The sequence below is a fragment of the Amblyomma americanum genome, chromosome 6, assembly GCF_052857255.1.
Source record: "Amblyomma americanum isolate KBUSLIRL-KWMA chromosome 6, ASM5285725v1, whole genome shotgun sequence".
NCBI lineage: Eukaryota > Metazoa > Arthropoda > Arachnida > Ixodida > Ixodidae > Amblyomma > Amblyomma americanum.
In genome coordinates this window covers 153,342,900-153,358,804 of record NC_135502.1, presented here as the reverse complement: position 1 = coordinate 153,358,804, position 15,905 = coordinate 153,342,900, and positions in this window count along the sequence as shown.

Here is a 15,905-nt window from a genome sequence, read left to right as displayed (position 1 = left end):
GGTGTAACGTTAAGAGATCGGAAGCGGGCAGAGTGGGTGAGGGAACAAACACGGGTTAATGACATCCTAGTCGAAATCAAGAGAAAGAAATGGGCTTGGGCAGGGCATGTAATGCGAAGGCAAGATAACCGCTGGTCTTTAAGTGTAACGGTGTGGGTTCCAAGAGAAAGTAAGCGTAGCAGGGGGCGACAGAAGGTTAGATGGGCGGATGAGATTAAGAAGTTTGCAGGCAAAGGGTGGATGCAGCTGGCAAAGGATAGGGTTAATTGGAGAGACATGGGAGAGGCCTTTGCCCTGCAGTGGGTGTAGTAGGGCTGATGATGATGATGATGTCGGCTTCGTAGCCATAATTCGACTCTGTTGCACGTTTTGATGCTTGGCTTCATGGTCCCAAAGGTGTGAATGGCGAGACGTTCTTCGCCCACTACTCGAAGCTTAAGACGCCGGGAAACCTCTTCTTTTACGAAAGTTCGTTGGCTGCCACCGTCGAGCAGTATTCTAACCAAGGCGCGATTCTGTTTCGCTTCTGCCCAGGCTTGTGCTGTCTGCAGGAGCACAATAGGAGTGGAGTTAGCCTGTGCCATCTGTAACGATGACTGCACGGTAGTCTCAAGAGGTGCAGGGACGTTTCTTGCATGAGATGGTGTCGGCCTGTTTAACTCGCAGACGCCTGTAGCGTGCCGGGCGGAGCATTTCGCGCAATTAAGCCACTTGGCTGATCGGCATTCGGTTGCCCGATGGTTCCTTATCGCGCATTTGAAGCACCTTCTCTCTTTGGCCATGATTTCCTTCTTCATTTCTAGCGGAACGCAGACCACACAGTCCTGCGGAAGGTGATCTTCTGCACCACAAAATGAGCACTGCGACTCTCTGCCTTTTACAGCGAAGAGTGCTGTGGAAGGCGTATTTCCCTTTAGGGTTGAATCCCTCGGTTAGAGAACAGTGCTCTGCGACTGGCGGCTGCTGTACTGTGCTCATTCTCTGCTCTCCACTTCCATTCTTAGGAAATCTAGGAAATCTTGAAGGTCGTCTTGGGGACTGGCTTTAGCGGTAGCTTTCTTCCGGCAGTATTCAAGGCACAGCTGATAAGGAATTTTTTTCCTTAAGACAGTCAGCAACAGCACGCCGTATGTACTCGATGTCACTCCCAGTGCCTCGAGGCTTCGGACTCCCGACTGGATTTCATCATAAAGGGCCCTAAGCCTTTCCGTGTCGTGGAGGTTGTGTACCGGGCGAACACCGAGCAAGCAACCTGACATGTGTTCGTCGATTATGACGTCTTCTTTCCCGAATCTTTCCCTCAGGGTCTTGATCGCTACTGCTTAGTTTTCATTAATTAGGGATAGCCCTTCGATAGCCGCGGCCGCCTTTCCTGTGAGGTAACTCGTCAAGTACTGGAATTTAGCGATTGCTGAAAGAACTTCATTCTTGTGAATTGTTGATTCGAACTGATTCCAAAATCTCTGTCATGATCGCGTCTCCGCTGAACTTAGCGATTTCCAGCTTCGGAAGTTTGGTAGTTGCTGACGGTAGCTGGATCGTGGTGATGCCGGTGTTCACTAAAGACTGCGAATTAGGCTCGGGAAGAGCCCCCGTTACTGACGGAGTTGTCGATCTATCTTCGCTCGAGGTTTGGTTACGTAGGGCTCTTTTGATGCGCGTTTTCGTGACGCTGATTTTCTCACTGAAGACAGATACGGCTGCCAATTCGGCGTCGAGTTCCTGCAGGTCTACCCTCTTCTCGATGCTCTCATTAACTGCTTTAAGCTCTTCTGATTGCTCGACAAGGAGGTCAAATTGTTCTTCCAGCTCACCGCTCTGGACTGCAGGCTCTTGTAGGAGTGTGGTGGCTGCTGTGATGATCCAGTCGATCGCTTGTCATAGTGCGGCTTGCTTCTTCTGGAGTCGTTCCATGGCGTTCTCGATCACTGTTAACTAAGTTTCCCGGGTTTCGGCACCAAAAATGTTATGTCTTCTGAATTTTAGTAACTGTGACCGTTGACACCCCGGCAAGTAACGACTGAACCGCACTAATTAAAGCCAAACTGCGCGTAAGACTCGTTCGGGCGGCGGGGCCGCGCGCGCGGGAGCCTCACAAAGACGACGCTCTCTCGGTGGCTTTCACTTTCACACTGACTTTATTTACATGGGTGGAAGTTTGACACAAAACACATGAATACAAAAGGGAACAGTGGGAAGGGGAGAAAAGAAGGCATCCCGAGCGGTTGGCCTCGGGCTGTCGGGAGAAAGAGAGATAGAGAGAGCCACTTGTGACCTTGGTCAGACCCGGCGCGAGGGCGGGTGTCGCGTTGCCCCACGTTGAGCGTCTTCCCGTTCCGTCCCTTCGGGGCCGTCTAATATTTTCCACACGCGGTTTTCCGCGAACTTTTTCAATGGGCTCATCGCAGCTGCCGCGGCGCATAGCCTGCTTCTTTTTTAATAGCGTTAGCTCTTACTCATAACGTTTCAATAATTCTTGGCTTCTGCTATCACCCTCAAATCACAGCGCCATCTGTGGCAGCAACTACTCATCAAGTTTCAAAATTTCGTGGTCCTGCTACCGGATGGATGGATGGAAGGTAGAAGCGTCCCCTTTGGAACAAGGTGGTGCTAGTTACCACCATGCTCAAATTTTCTGCTTTATTTTTGTTTAAATCTGCTGTAATTTCTTACAAAAATTCGCCAGTTTCTTTAAAAAATATCTCCTATACTTTAAAACTTATGTCACCCCTCTGCTTTTGAGGCACCAATCCTCAAATTGCTTTTTGCTAATTTTGTCTACAGATTTATTTACATGACTATTGTTATCTCTGAACCCTAATGCCTCAGGACGAGTGACTATGCCTGCATCGACATCGGAATGAATACCATCACGTTTTAGAATGAGGGGTTTTATTTTTTCTACAGATGTACCACACACAACACATGTGTCATCTTCTTCGTTAAATTTATTTTTGTAGCGGCGCTTTCTAAGGTACCCTGACCTAGCTTCAAAGAATAGGGCACTGCCTCTTGAGTTATCATAAAACGTTTCCTTCCTGATGTGTCTTTTTCAGTATCGATATAGTTATACACTATGCTTATTTTTCATTGAATCTATCTAATTTTTACCTTGGACGTTTTTAGCGTGTCGTTTAATGCTCTTTCTTTCTCGTTCCTCGTGTCTGGCAAACTTACTGGTCAGCTTTCTAGTTCGTTTCCCCCATTGTTAGTCAACGTTATTTCTGTGTAGGCATTTAAATAACTTAGCTGCCCACCTGTTATTGTCCAAGTTCCTCAGGCGTTCTTCGTATAGTACATTACTCTGAGCTACCAGTGCTTCGAATGTAGCCCAGCCCATATCCCCCTGTACTGCCTCGTTTGCGGTTTTCCCGTTGGCAACTTGTGCTAATCTTCCAACAGCTCTCTGATTTACTTCTAATCGCGATTGAACTTCAGCCCTTAAGCATAGAACCGCATTTCCGAAAGTAAACCCCGCCACCATTATTCCTTTCCAAATACCTCTCAGGACTTCGTACCTGTTGTACCCGCAAAATGCCCTATGTTTCAATATTGCGGATGTCAGTGCACGTTAAATATCCCCAGGTGGTCGAAATTATTCCGGAGCCCTCCACTACGGTACCTCTTCTTCCTTTCTTCTTTCACTCCCTCCTTTATCTCTTCCCTTACGGCGCGGTTCAGGTGTCCAACGATATATGAGACAGATACTGCGCCATTTCCTTTCCCCCCAAAACCAATTACATATATATTATTGCGGCATCTCGTCGCCCTTTTGCTATGACAGGCTGTTCGTGCTTTTCAGTGTGCATATGCCCTTCGTTTAGTTGAGTTGAGGTGTTGAATGCTACAGGTGGAGTTAGCCTTGCTTTATTCTGCCGGCAATTGCTCCACCTTAGCGTCCTTTCAATATTACCAATGTCCCAAACCCTGTCGCATGTACCCCGCTATGCGCACAGTAACTTGTAATAGCACACATTCTCTCCCACAGTCACAATCTATGCACACAATCAATCCACACAGTCCACATCACAGTCCACTCTAGAAGTCACCATCTATGCACATATTCAGGCACAAGAGAACATATTCCCTTGTAGTGCCACAATACATACACACATTCACTCACAGTATAACGTAGTCCACTCCGGAAGACACCATCTCCGCACACATTCAATCACAGTAGGCCATAGTCAGTTCCTGCTGTCACCATTTAGAAACAAGATCCGTGTCCTGCAGAAATGTTAAAAGAAGGCGTGCAGTCTCCCTTCTGCATGTCTCGTTTCCACTCGGGTACACAAGACCAGGGAGGTTTCAACCTGTTCCCTTTGCCTTCGGACATCAAGGCCTAAAGAACTAAGAGTATTGAGTGCCAAGTAAGCCTTCGACTCATATCTCTTGCATAGCCGCTGGAGAAGGAATCGCCCAGCTACCGTGTCTCCTAGGCGGCCAAGGTGCATTAGTAGTCACTGAGAAGCGAGAAGGCTAAGAGGTTTCGATAGACATTCATGAAGTACTGCCTTATTCGCAGCCACCTGAGGAACTACAATGGCTCTTCTTAGGCCCGTTCTGTTGACAACTTCGAGACGTTCAAGCTGTGATGCCGAGGGGGAAATTAAAGGTAATTGATACATTATGCGACTGACCACCAGCGCTTTATGAAGTTTGACCATTGAAGAATGATGGTTTCCCAATTGCTCACGCGCAATTCTACGGATCACACTGAGACAGGAACATATAGATGAAACAATCGCGTCTACAGCTTTTCGCCACTGTAGACGGAGTCAATAATGACGCCCAGGAAACGCGTGTGGTTGAATTGACGGATGCAAGAGTTACCGAGGTCTATCTTCAACCGCGCGTGACGTCTTCCTACACCTGGAAACAGAAAAAAGCCAGATTTTTTCACTGGCAGAGACAATCCCACACCTTGAAGGTAAGGTTGTGCCGAAAGTAGAACCTGTAGAGCTATCAAGGCTAATCGCTTGTGTTGGTAGCCAGGAATCCAAATACATATGTCGTCAGCATATATTGACGTACGCACTTGCCTGCACCTTTTTTTCAACGAATCGGGAAGGCCAGCCGTTACGACGTTAAAGAGCGTGGGGGAAAGAACTCTTCCTTCAGGCACACCTCGTGATAGAACACTTTCGGTGCTTAACGTACTCCCTAACCGTACACGAACCGCGCGATCACTTATAAACTTGTAAATGAATCTTAACATATGGCCATGTATGCCCATGCCTTGAAAACGGTTTAGAATTGAGCTCTGCAGGACGTTGTGGTAAGCTTTCGCAACGTCAAGGAAAATGGCTAAGGAGGAAAGGCCGAAAACTCTCTGGTGTTCAGTGTGACTCACCAAGTATAGGACACTATCTTGGGCACTAAGACCTCGGCGGAATCCTGTCATACATGTCTGCAGTGCCTTGCTGTCCTCAAGATACCACGATAAGTGTTCATTTACCAGCTTCTCCATCAACTTAGCTACACAAGAGGTCAATGACAAAGGGCGTTGCGAGGCAAGGTCTGTCATGTCTTTGCCAGGCATCAGTACTGGAACTACATGTGGCACCTTCCATGACGGAGGAACATCGCCGGTCTCCCAAACTCGATTGATGAAGTTGAGAACCTCCTTCCTGAGTTGCAAGGGCAGATTATTCAACATTTGATTGGTGATGCCGTCGAGACCTGGTGCACACCGGCGCCGCAGGCCACTGAGCGCAGTCTGAAGCTCACGAAGCGTGAACGGGACGTCCCTGATAGACCTGGAGGAAGCAGATGGTGCATATATACCTATTCCAGAATTAGCACATACGAGTGCGTCTGCAAATTCTTCTGCCAAGCACGCAATAGGTTTTTCCTTGCGTATTGCAAGAGCTTTAAAAGGCTTCGAAGGGTGATATTCTCCCGGAAGGCTGCCAATAACTCGCCATATTCTCGTTATTGGTGAGAACACAGTCAAACTAGCGCAGAATGAGGCCCATTGCAACCTGTACAGCTTGTTCGTGTGCCGTCGAATGGCAGAATTCAGCCTATTGAAGGTCGTCCTTCTTCCGCACGAGTTGGCGCTCCGCCCTTTTTCTCGCTGCGCAAAGGTTCCTTTGTTTTAAATCCGGGGCCGGAAAATGATCAAGTAACTTGACCGCTGTAGTTGCTGCTGGCTTACTAGAAATCATTTTGTCAACAACATCACCAGAAACACGTTCTAGGTGCTCTCTGTACTTGTCCCAGTTGACCACATTGCTACTTTTAGGACCATGAACACGAAAGTCGGCAGCAAACACAAAAATCGGATTGTGATCACTTCCCATGCGGTCAGGCACTGTTGACCACCTCACGCGGACATCAGGTGTATGCAGTGTCAGGTCCATAGCTGTCGCTGAGGCTGGAGGCCGGAAGAAAGTAGGTCTTCCGTCATTGGCAACACACAGGTACAAACTGTCAATATCGTCTACGAGTTTGCGTCCACGGGAACCCGTGTTCTTGTCACCCCAGACGGCATGATGGGCGTTAAAATCACCGCAGATGATTCGGGGAGCTTGGCAGCGGTCGCAGAGCTGCTGTAGAAACAAATCCAATGCTACCTTCTTCCGCGGATATACGTACAAGGATGCAATAGAAAGGTTTCGAGAGCTGAGATGTATTCTCACAGCCGCTACCTCAATGTCATCCGTGCAAAGATCGGCAACGCTTAGAGAAACATGTGGAATTTCCCTTCTTATGAAAAGCGCGGCACTTTCTGAAGGAAATGATTTGTGCTGCAGTTATTATGGGCGACATATCCAGTCAAACATCTCCCGCTTGGCAGGCCAGCTTCTGACAGGGCCAATACTGAAACACAAGTCTCTTTCAAGAATAGATTTAGTTCAGCTAACCGGCTTAAAATCCCAGCGCAGTTTCACTGCAATATAAACGGCACTTTTCGGCGCATATGAGATCAACGAGGTTTAACCGCATCCATATTTGATGGCAAGGAAGTTCCCTGCTAAGGTGGTAATTAGTGACTCAAAAGAAAGCACCAGTTGTAGGAAGTTCCTAATGTTACCAGGCGCCTTTGCTGGAACATGTGAACGCAGGGCCCCAAACAAATCATGAAGAAGGTCAGACATACCTTGACTTTTGAGCTCCTTATTTTGTGCAACACACTCACAACATCGAGAAAAGATGCCGATGGGGACACACTCTTGGCCACAGTAGCTGTTTTTTTTGTCACTTGTGCATATGAGATTCCCCCTTGCCGTCGAGTCTGGCTATGATCCGGCCGCTCAGGAACACGGACACTTTTTGCTGGAGGTCGAACAACAGACTCGCGCGCACTCGACCTTGGCGTCTTGCTGCACTCATGTCTCTTAGGGAGATTGTTGCGTAACGCAACAATATCAGATTCCAACACTGGGAACTCGTCTAATCCTGAGACAGGCGTCTCAGTCGGTTCGGTTATGGGAGCAGCAATAAAGGATATTCGACGGTGCAGAGCGCTCACACGGAAGGGGCAGCCTCCGAAACTCGCTGGATGATCACCACCGCAATTGGCGCAAGCAAACTCGGCCTTGCAGGTATTAAAGTCGCGGTCGCCTCCGCACCGCTTACGGTGTCGATCCTTTTTGCAATCTTTGGCCACGTGGCCAAACCGTTGGCATCTAAAACACCGTGGAGGAGCTTCAGTGAAATCTGCAACTGCGTGTTTTGTGCATCTCAGATCAATTTTTTGGGGCGCTCTGAGTTGGGAGCGAATGTGAACATGATAGAGTTGGTAGGTTTTGCAGCCTATTCTTTTCCTGGAGACTCCACACGACGCACAAGTCGTCTCATGTGCAGTACACCTTGTGGTTTCAGATAATCGAGTAGGTCGCGTTCTGAATACCACTTTGGTACACCCTTAATAACACATGTGTTCTTCATGTAGGAATGGGGCAACCGCACGTTAACTTTGATGCCATAAATCTGAGAGCTCTGCAGGAGCTTGTCAACCTGCTCTTCCGCCGAGACGTCCAGCTGAAGAGCCCCGTGCATGGTGAACCGACTACGGATCGGAGCTGATCCCAGCAGTGATTGAATGGCCGCGAAAAGTAAGATGGGATTCTTCTCCCTTAAATCAACCCCTTTCTATGTGGGCTCAACCACTAACGGGATCCCGATTATTCGTTGCTTGCGATGACTCACTAGTTTGAAGCAGTCGTTGTCCACGTCAGCCATATCGGCCACTGATTCGTCACCGTCCACGATCGTTGACTCATCCCCACTAAGCAAGCGGTCGCGCTGGACGGGTGGTCGTCTCCATGGTCTCGTCGCTGCACAGCCTGGGAAGCCATGGCCGCCTCTTCAGAGCAAGCTTCCTTTGATTGGCGTGATCTCTATAGACTTGCCGGCGCCGGAGAAGCCGTACTCTTCCCATAGAGACAGTACCGCCTTGAAGATGCTGCCGTCCTCGAATATTCAAATAAAACTAGGTAAATTAGGCAAGGCCCTACGTTTACCCATACTCCGAGAAATTTGTATTCGGCCACTCAGAGTATTTTATGGACTTGTATAGTAAGCTCCTGATCAGTTTTACCGTTGAGAAGCATCACACCTGACTTAGTTGCACTAAAACTGAAACCTAGACTGTCTCCTTCGTCTCCAGAGCAAATAACCAAAGTTTGAAAATCTTCCTCGCTATCTGCTAACAGTAAAATACCGTCCGCTCACATTAAACCCGGTAGTCGTTGCTCAACAACCTTTCCGCCTAACATGTACGACAGATTATAACCTAGATTGCTTCCATGTAGCGTTCCTTCTATGTATATTGTTACGGTGTGGGGTGCCACGGGGTGGCCACGGGCCCGCCCAGAGAAATATAGCAGCATTACGGAGGAGAGCCGGCGAAGCACGACCGGCGGCGGCCAAGCTTTTTCGTTCTATCTCCCTCGTGCTAGAGCCGCGCGCTCGCCGCTCGCGCTCGCTCTCCGCCTCTTCTTTTATTCCCGTATCACCTTTCCACCGGGGGGGGGGGGGGGGGGCGGAGAAGTCAGGCCGTGCTTTGATGCAGGGTTTCCTGGGGCGATGCAATGTGGGCTCGCAGATAGGAAACGGTCACACTCTTCGTTGAATTCGAAGTGTGTGAGCTGGGCGAAGGTGTCTGCAGTCGCCGAAGAAGGTCCCACACCGGTTAGGCTAATTTCAGGGAGTTTTATGCATGTTGAGCGGCGATCCGTTTATGGGACTGTATTGCGTGGGGAAGGCATGGAGCCAGCAGGCGACGACGGCACTGATGAGGACCCGGTAGCGAAGTCGGAGTCACCGCAGGCGCCGTAGACATATCGCTTCATGTTTGAAACATGCTTTGGGAAAATGTGGTGCACACCGCATGGTCGATGCTCTGGCAGGTCTTCGAGGCGGTATGTCACGGGGCCGAGTCGGGCAACGACACGGTAAGTGCCGCGGTATCGGGGCAAGAGCTTTGCGGCACGGCCAGTCGCACGGATGGTGCGGCGAACGAGGACCAAGTCACCGGGCCGGAAGGGGGGATGTGGTGGTGCTGCCGCGTTGGCCGCTTGCACACGCGCGTGAGCCGTGAGGAGGTTGCGCTGGGCGTCGAGGCGGGCGGAATGAAGTCGTTGAGCAGATTCAGTTGGTGACGCAGTAGGATGGGGAAGGCCCAACTGCGCGTCGAGAGGGATGGAGGGCGTTCTGCCATAGACGACTGAGAACGGCGTCACATGCGTTGTTTCTTGCGCTGCAGTGTTGACTGCAAAAGCTGCAGCAGAAACAAAACGATCCCAGTTTGTGTGGGACGGAGCGACGTAGGATACGAGTATATCCGTGAGGGTACGGTTAACACGCTCCACGAGGCCATTGCACTGCGGATGATTGACGGATGTAGTGGAATGCGCAATGCCGAAGGAGCGGAGGGCTCGCTCGAATTCATGGGACATAAAGCAGCTCCCACGGTCCGTGATGAGGCGCCGGGGAACACCGTGCCGAAGAACGAGATGCTGTTCCATAAACGCGACGGCATGAGCGGACGACGTGTCCGGAACGGGCAGTGCTTCGACCCACTTGGAGAAGTAGTCGATCGCAACCAGAACATACCGGTTGCCGGCACGCGTCTTCGGAAACGGGCCCAAATGATCCAGTCCAACCAGCTCGAAAGGTGAACTTGGTGGCGAAAAAGCCTGCGGGGGTGGCTTGGTTACACCTGTGGACGGTTTTCTGTACTGGCATGTCTGGCAGGACGCCACGTGTTCCTTGACATCTCTGGACATATTAGGCCACCAAAACCGCTCCGACACTCGTGCGTAGGTCTTGCCGCGACCAAGGTGACCAGCCGTGGGAGCGTCGTGTAAGCCGCGCAAGATTTGCGACCGCAGTGTCGCCGGCACAACTGGCAACCAGACGCGTGGTCGACCACGGAGCCGCTTCACATGACACAAGAGGTCGTCCTTCATTCGATAGACCCGGCGTAGTTGGCGGAGGCCTGCGCCGGCGGCGGTGCCAAGGGAGTGGATTATGGCAGCAATGGCGGGATCTTGCGTTTGTGCAGTCCTCAGGTCCGTCAAAGCCGTCACGGAACAAGGGTGGCGAGAAAGGAAATCGGCATCTTGATGGGCAGAGCCGCGACAATGCACTATTGTGAAATTGTACTCTTGAAGTTGCAGGGACCAGCGTGCAATCTTGGCATTCAAATGTTTGGCGGACTGCAGCCAAGTGAGAGCGCTATTGTCCGTGACTATGGTGAAGTGACGGCCATACAGGTAGGGACGGAACTTCTCGACGGCCCAGACAACGGCGAGGCACTCGAGTTCTGAAGAGTGGCGGCGGCGCTCAACGTCGGAAAGCTGGCGGCTGGCATAAGCTAGGACTTTGTGGTCACCAGACTCGTCTTCTTGCAGGAGGACAGCGCCGAGCCCATCTTGGCTGGCATCCGTGTGGAGGACGATGGGGGCCGATTCGTCGTAATGGGCCAATGTAGGAGGCTCGAGGAGGGCGTGCTTGACGTCAAGAAACGCGAGCTGTTGGGCCTGCGTCCAACTCCACGGTGCATTCTTCTTCAGCAGGGCGGTCAATGGAGCGCTGCGCTTGGCAAAGTCCGGAATGAAATGACGGAAATACGAAGCAAATCCAAGGAAACTTTTGAGCTCCTTGGCGGTGGTGGGAGCTTCGTAAGCTGTAAGCGCTTTTAGCTTTTCAGGGTCGGGACGGATGCCATGCCGGCTCACAACGTGACCCAAGTACGTCACCTCCGCGAAACCGAAGAAACATTTTTTTGGTTTTAAGCGAAGCCCAGCAGAGGTAAGGGCTTCGAGGACGAGTTTGAGGCGTCTCTGGTGTTCTTCAAATGTAGCCGCGTAGAAAATTACGTCATCCAGGTAGACCAACGCCATAGTCCACTTCAAATGGCCTAAGACTCGGTCCATGAGACGCTGGAAGGTGGCTGGAGCGTTCGAGAGACCGAAGGGCATACGGTTGAACTGGTAAAGGCCGTCAGGAGTCACGAAAGCCGTCTTTTCCGCATCATCGGGGTGAACAGGCACCTGCCAGTAGCCCGAGAGCAGATCTAGCGTGGAAAAATAACGGGCCCCCTTCAGGCGGTCAAGCGCATCGTCGAGGCGAGGCAGCGGGTACACGTCGCAATTGGTAATAGCATTTAGCTTCCGATAGTCCACGCAGAAGCGGAGTGTTCCATCCTTCTTGCGCACAAGGACGACAGGGGAGGACCAAGGGCTACAAGAAGGGGCAATGATTCCCTGGTCAAGCATGTCGCACACGTGCTGCTGGATGACTCTCCGTTCGGCTGGCGCTACACGGCGAGGTTGGTGATGAACGGGCCCGCGGTTTTCGGTGTTGATCCGGTGTTGAGCCCAGGAAGTGCACCCGAGTTCACCGGCGCTGAGAGCAAGGCAACTGCGATGCTCGAGCAGCAAGGTCTTCAGAGAGGCGAGCTCCGCGCAGGTCAGGCTGGGTCCAAAGTTAAATTCTTCCCATGATAGGATCGCCGGCGCTGGAGGGTGGCGAGGCGGGGCTTCAGGTTGCAGAGACGCCACTGGTGACCCGGGGTCCAAAACTGAGGCTGTACCCAATTGCGTGCCGGGAGTCAGCGCGAGAGGTACGCTGCTGATGTTGAGTATAAATACGTGGGCCTCTCCTTTGAGCACAGGCAGAAGGCTTCGAGGGGAGGTCATCTGACGGGCTGGAGCTGAACACCGGATGGGTTCGAACAGCACGTCTGCTGTGACCGAACTGTCAAGCTTGGCATACACCCACGTTGCCGCACCCGGTGGCAGGGTCACGGCGGACGCCACAGTCACGGTAGTGACGTCGAACGGCTTGACTCGACACGGCCACTTCGTCGCGAGGTCACGCAGAGATGCTGAGGCACGCTTGGTCGCCGACACCAGGGACTGCCACATGACGACACCGAGGCTGGAAACCAGGCTAAGCCAGCCCGGCCCACAGAGAGTTCGGCTCGCCCGTGGTTTGGTTCTAGTAAAATTAAGGACGACTCCGGCTTGCTGGCACCACCCGCACCCGAGGACCACTGGCCAAATAGGGCTGTCTGCGACAACAAACTCGGTGGAGATGGTATTTCCGAGTGCTGTCAGGTTGACGACGACACGTCCGACTTGCTCCACAGGGGTGCCGTTAAAAGCTAAGAGCCGGGTTTTGGCGGCTGACAGAAGCAGGTGGGGCGCGTTAGCAACAAACGATTTGTGCAGTACATTGACAGCCGCTCCAGTGTCAACCAAGGCCTTTACGTGCCGGTCAAGCAGGGCGACGTCGACGAGCACGTAAGGAGCATCAGTGGTAATCGGAGCCGACGAAAGGAGGGGACGCGGAGAACGAAGGAGTGTGGGGACGGACTGCCCCCGGAGTTCCGCCAAATCGTTTCCCGACGTTGGAGGGCCGGCACAGTCCCTCGCGTAGTGTCCCCGCAGGCCGCAGCGGAAGCAGGTCATGCGGACGTCGTTACGCAGGCGTCGGATAGAGGCCGCAGTTGGGGCTGCGGACCGAGGAGCCTGCACCCGGACGCTGCGCTCGGCAGACGGTGGCGACCCCCGCGTGGCCAGCAAAGTCAATTCCGCCTCGATGGCGAGCGCCATGGCGGCGCGGACGGAATCAGGACGGCCAGAGCGGACCAAGCGCTGCACCTCGGGGAGTCGGATGGCGTCGACAAACGCCTCGGTGCCGACCAGGGCCACGGCGTTCTGAGGCGCTCCCGGCAGCGACTGCAGAGCCAGGCGCTCAATGGCGGCGGCGAGGTCCTGGTACGTCTCCCCGGGCTCTTGACGGCGGGCTCGCAGGCGGTGGTACTGCACACGGGGTTGACCTGAGGCACCATAGTGGTCGGCGAGGAGGCCCGCCAGAACAGTGTAAGAGCCCAGATGGTCGGGCGGCACGTTCTGCAGCAGCTCGGTGGCGCGGCCCCTCAGTTTTGCAACGAGCATCCATGCCTTCATTTGCTCGTCCCAGCCTCTCGCCGCCGCAATACCGTCCAGCTGGATGCGGTAAGCATCCCACGAGATGGTGCCGTCAAATGTGGGCAATTCCACAACGTCCAACGAACACTGCGGCGAGGACGCACCCGCGCCGAGCACGCCATTGGCGGCCACGACCGCAGGCCCAGCGACGGCAGAGCCGTAAACAGCGGCGGCGGGGACGCCCAAAGGCACCTGACCTGTGCTCGGCTCGGTTGGCACCAGGCGACGGAGTTCGCGCCGGAGAGCTTCCATCTCCCCAGCCTGGGCAGTCAGACGGGCCTCCCATGCGTCCATCCGTTGGGTGACTGTATCCAGGAGGCGCTCAACACCGGCGTCCGGCTGCTGCGAAGAGCCGAGCCCCTCCGAACGCCTAGGTCTAGCGGCGCCGGCCGCCGCGTCGTCGGCGCTATCGGCTGGTGGTGGACTCCTGTCGTCTGGCACGTCGGGTGCTTGCTTCTGGGAGCGGGTGAGCGGCATGATCCCACCGCTGCCACCAAAAATGTTACGGTGTGGGGTGCCACGGGGTGGCCACGGGCCCGCCCAGAGAAATATAGCAGCAGTACGGAGGAGAGCCGGCGAAGCACGACCGGCGGCGGCCAAGCTTTTTCGTTCTATCTCCCTCGTGCTAGAGCCGCGCGCTCGCCGGTCGCGCTCGCTCTCCGCCTCTTCTTTTATTCCCGTATCAATATCATATAATGCATGAATAGCAGCGGTGATAAAGGACAACTTTGCCCTAACACTTTGTGTATAGCGGCGGTTGTTATACTGTAATTCCTTCTCATGTTATTTTAACTTCATTTTCTCGATATACTTCCCGTAGCAAAATCAATTACCTCATGAATGACACCTTCACCTTTTAATATGTTTCACAGAATTTCACGGTTGTTCACGTTGTCGTACGCACCGCTTATGTCCAGGAAGGCTAAGTACAGAGGTCTGTTTTCCGCCTTAGCTATTTCTATGCACTCTGTAAGCACGAACAGGCTATCATCCAAGCGCCTACAACTTCTGAAGCCATTCTGAAGTTCTTTGAGTATCCTATTACTTTCTATCCATGACTGCATTTTTATTTTCACCGCCTGCATCACCAGCCTTTATATAACAGATGTTATCGTAATCGGTCGGAAGGATTTTGCCTTCGTCTTATCACCTTTTCCTTTAAAAATCAATATTGTGTTACTCGGTTTCCAGCAGTGCGGAATTTAGTCATTTCTTATCACTGCCTCCAATACTTTTTTATCAGCGTTTTCTTGCCTATCGGGCCAAGTTCATTAATTAGGTTGACTAGAATTTCGTCTGTCCCTGCGGACGTACATCTTGGAATATTTGCTTCCGCCTTTTTCCAGTTAAGATTCGTCTACGCTGTTTTCTTTTGTGCTGTATCGTGTTGCTCTCTTATTTGGGCTGATTACTTTATCGTATTTCTTAAATAACTCAGCTGTAACTGATGAAATGCAGTTCACAACGTCATCTCCCTCTAAACAATTTCACTAGGCATCATGAATCTGTTCCTTCTTTCTGTGATTCGCTTTGCCCAGCCAGCGTATATGGTTCCAGAATTTTCTTGGAACCCCGTTTGTTGCATCGTGAACTTCAGACAGCCAGTGAAGAGAGGTCTGCTTTATTTTAGCCAGGACGAGGACCTGCACTCGTTGTTTCTTTTGTCGATAAGATTCCCATTTTCGGCCTATTTCCTCCTGAGATAACTGCGCCCTCTTTGCTTCTCTGTGTTCCAGTGATGCCAACCGTTGTTGTTCGACGGCCTCCCTAATTTCTTTGCTGGCCTCCCTAATTGACTACCCTGAGATCAAAGCGCCATCTGTGGCAGCAACTAGAATACAGCACATCTCGCATTGAGACTTATAACGCCATCTAGAATGTACACATTCGTTCCGTTATGTATACTCCGAAAACAAGGAGCACTCATCCGGGAACAGTTGTGTACAGAATTTGAAAGGCAAATAAAATTCTATGAGTTCGGGTATAAAAATCAAAACCATAAATAAATAAAAGGTAAACATTACATACATAGAAATACTAACTGAAGCGTTACCATATCGCACTGCAAGCCGAATTCTAGGCCCACCTTGACCGCCCAAATGAAACAAATTCTGTTTGGGGCGTATCTTGAAGGTGTGTAACTCGACAACAGGTAGAAGTGCATCGCGATTTCTCTCAAAGATCGCTCTAGGCATCGATTGCTCGGATAGGTGGAAAAGTTATGTTACTTTTCCGAACCACTCAGAGTTTTCTTCACTGGCCCCGCTGGATGGGGAAAGACTTCTTTTGAGCATGGCCAATCAAGCTAATCGAAGACGTTACTGGAACGTCTTCCAGACGGTGGCGAACGTTTTTTTTTTTTCGAAGACATCCCCCGCCTGCACTGCAAACTCTTTTCCAGCCGCCGCGGTGGCTGAGTGGTTATAGCGCTCGGCTGCTGGCCCGAAAGACGCG